This window comes from Grammomys surdaster, unplaced genomic scaffold, assembly GCF_004785775.1.
Source record: "Grammomys surdaster isolate TR1022 unplaced genomic scaffold, NIH_TR_1.0 174, whole genome shotgun sequence".
NCBI classification, from domain to species: Eukaryota; Metazoa; Chordata; class Mammalia; order Rodentia; family Muridae; genus Grammomys; species Grammomys surdaster.
This window is the reverse complement of record NW_021604622.1, coordinates 3,537,775-3,546,158: the sequence shown is the minus strand read 5'-3', so window position 1 is coordinate 3,546,158 and position 8,384 is coordinate 3,537,775.

Here is an 8,384-nt window from a genome sequence, read left to right as displayed (position 1 = left end):
TTTGTTTTTTTGTTTTTGTTTTTAGAATGCAGCTCCAGTGTGTTCTCTCGTGTTTTTGTCTGTCACTACTGTAGCTGCCCATGTAACATAGGCGGATGGCAGGGATGGGAGGTAGCTGACTCTGAGGTTTGTTCTGCAAAATGAATAATGTGATGTTAGGTAGGCAGAAGCTCATAGTTCCTCCTCTGCTTTATCGACTCTGCTACCTGGTGGTGGGCATTTTCTCCAGCTGCAACTGCTTTTCAAAAATTGTAGATTATGTAGCTTCAACAATTCTGATGACTCTGTCTAGAGGTGAAAAATGACCAGCTGTCAGATCAAAAACCCATAGAAAGGGGTCTGCATACTCATGGCTTCATCCCTGATAGTCCAAAATTGTGGACAAGCAATGGTAAGTGTGCTGTGTAGCTTTAGTTTTAAAAAAAGCCTACTTTTAATGATAGTTTAAATACTTTAACCTTTCCTCTAGCCTACCACCCATCAGAGGTAGCAGAAAAGAAAGGACACAGGGGAAGTGGACCTGTTTAGAAATTGTTCTTTGGAGCAAATCCCATCTGTGTGTTGTCAGGAAATCAACAGTTCAGTTCACAGGTCAGCAGCACCAGCTTAATCTATTTGTAAACACTATGGATATAACAGCAGTCCAGTTCAGCAGTGTTGGGATAGTAGCAGTGGTGGAATGGCTTAGCAGGAAAAGCCAGGCCTCAGCCAAATTGGCATGAGTCAGAAGGAGGGATTCCAATAGGAATGCCAGGAAAAGTTATCGGCTGTGCCTCTTTCAGCAAAGTGAAGATCAGCGAAGATGCAAGACCAACAAGCATTGTACAGCTAGGTCTACAGGCAAGCCGAACTCCTCTCACAGTCTGTTGAGTCCTATTTATACTCTGTGCACACATCACCTGTCCTCCATGGGTCTTGCCTCACCATGAGTCTTACGTGAATCTGTCTCAGCTGACATCACTCTGTCAATCAGCCTGAGTCCACAGAGGTGTCAAGAAGCTGCTGCAGATACTACCAGAAGGTTTTTGGTGTGTTTTTCCCTATGGAGTCCAGACAAATTGAGTTCAACTACACATTATAAGGTGGACCAATTCATGTGCATTATTAGTGAAGAATCCTTCTAAATGAGTCTGCCTTAGACTTTCACCTATGTCCACTTCATCAAAATGTTCCTTCACATGTTTGTCCCAGCAAAACACCATCCAAAATAACTGACTTTCAAAAGAACCCTTAAGTTCTACTTCAGTGCTAGCTAGTCTTACGTCAACTTGACACACAAACTAGAATAATATAAAGGAGGGAACCTTAGTTGAGAAAATGCCTCCATAAGATCTGGCTGTAGAGTATTTTTTTAATTAGTGATTGATGGGGAAGGGTCTAGCCCACTGCAGGTGGTTGGTGGTTGGTGTTTGGTATCCCTGGGTTGGTGGTTCTGGGTTCTATAAGAAAGCAGGCTGAGCAAGCTAAGGGAAGCAAGCCAGTATGCAGCATTCTCTATGACTATTAGTTCCTGCCTCCAGGTTCCTGCCCTGTTTGAGTTCCTGTCTGACTTCCTTCAATAATGAGTGGCAATATGTAAGTCTAAGTCAAATAAACTCTTTTCTCCCCAACTTGCTTTTTGGTCATGACATTTCATCACAGTAATAGAAACCCTAACTAAGACAAACTGGTACCAGGATTGTGGGGGTATTGCTGCAATAGATCTGACCATGTTTTGAGGAAGATAGTGGAAGGACTTTGGGACTTTGGGTTAGAAAAGCTACTGCATGCCAGGAGCTCGGTGGGATGCTCTTTAGGAACTTGGAGGATAAGAGTGTTGAGAGCAATGCAATAGACCGAGGCCTGGCTTGGGAAGTTTCAGAGGGAAGTATGAGGACTCTGAGGGCTGTTTGCTATTTTGAATTAAGACTCTGTCGCTCTGGTCAGCTGGGGCTGAGGAGTCAGCTGTGATTAGCAAGTGACCAGCACCACTGGAGTGAAACCTTTGCATCACTGGGACAGTTGATGCTAGTTAGCTGGAGCTAAGAGATTAATGGTGACTGAAAAAAGAGCAGCATCATTGAGGTTAATTCTTCTGGAAAAGTATTTTCTGAGAGCACAAAGAAGCTGTGTTCTAGAGCTGGCCAAGGCTGTGTCTCGAGATGGCAACTGAACTTGGTAGTGCTGGCAAGAGTCACCCAGGTGGTACTGGTTTTGAAGGCATGAAGGGATCATGGGGAGCAGCTCACGCTTGACACTGTAAGAAGATACCAGAAACCATTGGTGAAGGTGGAACCTTGGTGGCAGTTGAAGGCCCAGGATTGAAGAGGTCATGTAGAGAAGTTGAGGCTCGGTACCAGGAAGAGATCCCATAAGAAGCTATTGGTGGAAAGTGCAGCCCAGCTTCAGCAAGGAACCCCAGCAGTTTTGGAGATGCCAGTGTCCTGGGATGACCACCAAGAGCAGCAGCAGCAGTGGAGTGGAGCAGTGGAAATATTGTCGCAGCTGCTGTCTGAGAGAGCTGGTGAGAGCCTAGAAGACAAGCTGTGTGTGCTGCAGAGGACAGAGCTGGAGAAATGCCCCAAGCCCTTTGCAGGAGCCCAGAAGATCATTTGTGAATCTCAGATAATTGGACACTGAGTTATTTATACTGTTGGATTTTGGTTTTGCTTGGTTTACACTGTGACTGTGCCTTGGTTCTTCCTTCTTGAAGAAGGCATTTAATTTAATTTTGATTTTTTTAAAAGGAGCTAACAGATGAAAGACTTTGAACTATTACAAGAGATTTTGGAATTTTAGAGAGATTGGAAAATTTAAAGACTGACATTTTAATGTATTTGAATCTGTAAAGACTGTGGAACAGCCCCAAACTTCAGATTGCAGGAATCAGCTCCTCTGGTAGGATTCAGGTAGAACAGCTCACAGACAATGTTCAGCTATGATCACATGACTACAAATGTTGCTATTCGCTGTTCTATTCAGGGTGCTTGTTTTTAACATGGAAATATTGCAGCAGCTGCTGTCTGATAGAGCTTACAGCTAAGATTTATTCATAGCGAGAGTCTTCGCATTTAGTCAAGTTTGCAAAGCTCTGAGTTTAGTGGCTTTCCCACTCTCCCATCCCGTAGAGTATCCAATAGTTCTTTGTCTGTGTGTGCTTAGGAGGAGTTTGAGAAATAATAAAATCCTGTAGAAAACTAAGTACAACTCTAGGCTATCCTTTCTGAGGGAGGAGAAAGGGTACAGATGAGGAACTGAAGAAGCCACAGCCAAAACTAAAGTAGGATTTTCTTCTTCTTTGAATCTTAAATACAGACTTCTCCATAGGCATGATATTGTTCGATTGTGTTCTTCTGTTCACTTTTGTATTCCAGTTTTGTACTATCTTTGAAATTCCTGGAAGAAAGTGTAGGAATAACTGCACACTGCTCCCGCCTGTGCTGTGTTTATCTCACGATGGACCATTCACTTGGGCTTAACCTCAGACTGACCTTTCTGATTCCAGACAAGGCAGCAAGGCCTTCCTTCCAAGCTGCCTGGCCAGGCATGCGTTTCCATTCCCGTCATTTGGTCACAAATGTGGTGCTTGGGAGTAATGTAGTCATTCCTGGATTGCTTGACTGCTGCAATTCGTGCTTTGTACTCTGGGTCTTTAATGAGTGGTGCTCCGTACCAAGTTCTGAACAATGGTGTTGCTCACTAACATTGTACATACTGAAGGGAGGAAAGAGGGTGAGAAATGCTTACAGGTAATTTTCAAGCCCTCCCCCCCACCTTGCTCTGTTTGCAGCATGATTTTATGTTAAAAATTTGTAGCATATTATCTAATCAGTGGTTCTCAACCTGTAGTTCAAGACCTCTTTGGGGGTTGAAGAACCCTTTTCACAGGAGTCACACATCAGATATCCCGCACATCAGATATTTATATTATGGTTCATAACAGTAGCAACATTATAGTTAAGAAGAAGTAACAAAAATAATTTTATGGTTGGCGGTCATCACAACATGAGGGGCTGTATTAAAGGGTCCCAGCATTAGGAAGGTTGAGAACCACTGGTCTAAATATAAGACTAAGGGACCTTTGGCTAATTTTTTTCTTTTTTTTTAATTGGTTATTTTATTTACATTTCAGATGTTATCCCCTTTTCCCATTCCCCCCTACCCAGAAACTCCCTATCCTATCCCCCCTCCTCCTGCTTTTATGAGGATGTGCCTCTACTTACCTCCCCACTCCCACCTCCCTGCCCTTGAATTCTCCCACACTGGGGCATCCAGCCTCCATGGGACCAAGGACCTCCTCTCCCACCCATGTCTGGCAAGGCCATCCTCCCCTACACATTTAGTTGGAGCTGTGGGTCCCTTCCTCTGTGCTCCCAGGCTGGTGGTTTAGACCCTGGGAGCTCTGGTTGGTTGATATTGTTGCTCTCCCCATGGGGCCACAAACCCTTTCAGCTCCTTCAGTCTTCTCTCTAACTCCTCCACTGGGAACCCCGTGATCAGTTCAATGGTTAGCTGTAAGCATCTGCCTCTGTATATGTCAGACTCTTGCAGATCTCTAAGGAGACAGCTATATCAGGCTCCTGTCAGCATGCACTTCCTGACTTCCATATCAGTGTCTACCTTTGGTGACTGCACATGGGATGGATACCCAGGTGGAACAGTCTTCAGACGGCCCCTCCTTCAGTTTCTGTCCCACACTTTGTCTCCATATTTGCTCCCATGAGTATTTTGTTACCCCTTCTAAGAAGGATCAAAGCACCCACATTTTAGTCTTCCTTCTTCATGAGCTTCTTGTGGTCTGTGAGTTGTACCTTGGGTATTGTGTGCGAGCTTTTAGACTAATATCCACTTATCAGTGAGGGCATACCATGTGTTTTCTTTTGTGATTGGACCTTTGGCTGTTCTTGTTCTGATGATTGGACTGAAGAGAGGCCTGATCACACAGACAGGTCTGAGCAACACTTTAGAGAAGATCACAGAAGAATGGTTCTGTTTCTCAGAGTCCTTGCTGGGTTTCTGAGGCCATCACAGGGCAGCCTGAGCTTGGGCTGTGGCTGCACTAGGGTTGGGGCTATCTCTGTCATCAGCCCATGCTCAGGTTGTGTCTCTAGACTGATTACATCTGCATTTGAGTATCGAGTGCTTTGCCTACTTGTTTGTATTGGATTCAGCTCCCCTGAGGACAACAGGAGCTCCTTAATATTTTAGAGACAGCGCTTGGCAGTCTCTGTGCCTAGGGAATTCTACTGCCTCTATCCAGGGCATCTAAGTCTGTGTCCCCACTGCTGTCTGGGCAGAATTGCCCCAAAGATGCAAGTTATTTCAGTTGGCTAAGGGGTGTCTAGAAATATGAGCTCATTCCTTGTGCTTATTGGAAGTACGTCAGAGGAGTTGATAATAGAAACCTTTTTTTTTTTTGTTAGACTCTAAAATAAGTCAAAGATTATATATGCCTATCTAGCTAGCCAAAGGAGAAGGTGAAATTAAAAACATTAGATCAATCTAGATTAAAGAAAGAGACTAGAGCAGAAGACAAATAGTACAGTGGCATATTTAGATCCAAATAGGGCAACGCTTACTTTAAATGATAAAATTTATATTGCAATCGAAGGGTAATAGTTATTCAACTGGATTAAAAAAATCCAATATATACATTTTACAAATAAATAAGAACACGTAAGCCTTTAATCTCTGTCTATAAAAAGCAGAGCCCTTTCCAAAAACAACATGGCTGTATGTGCTGAGAGCTAAGTATTCATCAATACACTTTGAGCCTACGTCACTAAAATGGTTTAAGTCCTCGGAGTCTGGTCTGAGATAGGCCTTGTTAAACTTGCATCTCTTCTATGAATAAACTGTGTGGTGTTGGGCAAAGGAATCAGTTCTGTTCATCTGTACAAAGGAGATAATTGGCACCTTTCTTGTAAGGATGTTTTGAGTAGCCAATGAGGTAAGGGGGTAAAGGGCTTAGCTCAGAGTCTGGCATGTAATGCCCAATCCAGTGTTAGCAGTTTGTCCTAGTTAGCGTTACCTGGTGACTTGACCCAGAGTAGGGTCATCTGAGAGAAGCCTCAATTGAGAATTGCTCAGATCATACTGGCCTGTGAGTCAGCCTGTGAGGAACTGTTGTAATTGTTAATGGATGCAGGGAGGCTCAGTCCACCATGGGCAGCGCCATCCCTAGGTAGGTAGTTCTGGGTTGTATTAGAAAGTCAACTAAGCATGAGCCTGAGCAAACCCCAAATCAGTTCTCTTGTCTGGCCTCTCCTTAAGTTCTCAATAAGACCTCCCTCAATGATGGATGGTGACCTTGAAGTGTGAGCTAAATAAATACTTGTGTTCCCTAAGTTGCTTCTGGTCAGAGTGTTTAATCACAGTAACAGGAAGGAAAGCAGAGCATGTTTGTAAAGACTGCTGATGCTATTACCATTTCTCAACACTTGATCTCAGCCAAAAGGCCTCGTTGTGGTATTATTGGTACTACTTTTATTAATCTCTATCAGGGAGATAATTAAGTCAGAGAAAAATATTATATACATAAAGATGTCTATTGTATCTTGTCAACATTGAGAAATTAGTCTGCCTGTGTCACTAATTCACCCATTTAACAGATATGCATTGAGCTACTACTGTCTGCCAGGCATCATAGCGCATTTGGATATATCAGTGCTGTGGCTTGAAGGGGAAATGACTCCCTGTTGACCACTATATTTGAACCTTTGGTCTCAAACTGATGACACTGATTTGGAAGGTTGTGGAATCTTTAGAAGGCAGAGCCTTGATAGAAGAAGTCAGTCCCTAAGGGTGGTGTAACCATGGGCTTTCCCACCTGTGCCTACATTCCCAGAAACAATGACCCTGAGACTTCTTATTGATGACTAACTGCCTAAGCCAATAGCTTTGGCTCTTTTTCCTAGCTCATAACTCAATTATCCTACTTAAACTAGTCTAAGCCATGCCATGTGGCTGGTTACCTCTTCTCCAGTTTCCTGGGACTGTCTTTCCCAGAGTTCAGGGTGAATCTTTCTCCCCACCCCAACTATCCCAGAAATACCTATCTCTGTACCTGAATTTCCATCTATTTCTTGCCTAAACTAACAGGCCAAGAGCATTTTATTGATAGATGATGCTTCTATGTATTGCACGAGAGATTCTCTCTGCAGGTGGATGTTGAGATTTGGTTTCCACTTCTGTCTTCTTTCTACTTTGTAACTGTATATACAATGTTACCAGCTGCCTCACGCTCCTTCCGCCTTCCCTTCTCTTCTAGATGAGCTACATCTGTTTGAACTGTGGGCCAAAAGAAACCATTCCCTTTGCTTCTTGTCAGATATTTGAGTACAATGAGAAAAGTAATGAATGCAATCAGTAAGCAGGGTAGACAAAGTCCTCTGCTCTCAGGAAGAGAAGTGTGTAGCTAAACCGAAGCAACATTGTGAACAATGGTAACAAAGACATGAACTAGTATCACATACAATGAAAAAGCAGCAGCAGAAAATATAAATGGCTCAACAATATGTGTGGGCAGACAGACTGGGATGGAGAATTTGAAAACGGATGTGCCTGTTAAGAGCAATGCGATTGTGTGTTGGTTTTTCAATCATTCATGAAAGGTTTGATGTGGTATATCCATATATAAGAATCCATATGAATTTGCAAGCAATTGAGAAAATGAACTGACACTAAGGCCAGATTCTTATGGTTTGGGAATCAGGAGGAGGCTTTAGGAAGAAGAGAAAATTGATTCCATGATAGGGGTATTCCCAAACAGAAATGACTCGGACAGCTCTTCTGTGCTCAGGGAGCCATGGAATTCCTTCCAGGGAGATGCTCCTCTGCCAAGGGAGCCTTAAACAGATGAGTTAAAAAGGGCCATGATCCCCGAGAAAGGAGAGTTCTGAGTTAAGCATGTCTGTAGTGGCAGCAGGGTGTGTCTCTGCGGTGTGTGTGTGTGTGGGGGGGATGGTAGGAGGGAGAAAATACAATTTGGAGGTGGGTGGAAACAAGAGGGGGTGTGGCTGGAGAAGGTGAGCATGGTAGGAGTGTACTAGAAACTTATTTTGTAAATTAATTCTAATTTTGTGCACATTCAATATTACGATGCTCAACGTGGCATTTCCTCCACTGCATATTGAACCCAGGATCCAATGTAACTTTGAGATCCTCCTCCCCTTTCCAACCTGTTTAAAACACCGTTCTGGTGAATCACCATTCTGCATCCAGGCAGACTGAGTGTGTGGTCTCGTGTGTATGTATGCACAAGTGCTTACACATGGGTCATGAAACCTGTGAATGCCAGAGGACAACACTGAGTTCCCGTTTGCTACTTTGAGACAAGGTTTCTTCTTTTCTTTTCCCTTTCATTTCCCTCCCTCCCTCTCTCTCTCTCCCTCCCTCCCTCCCTC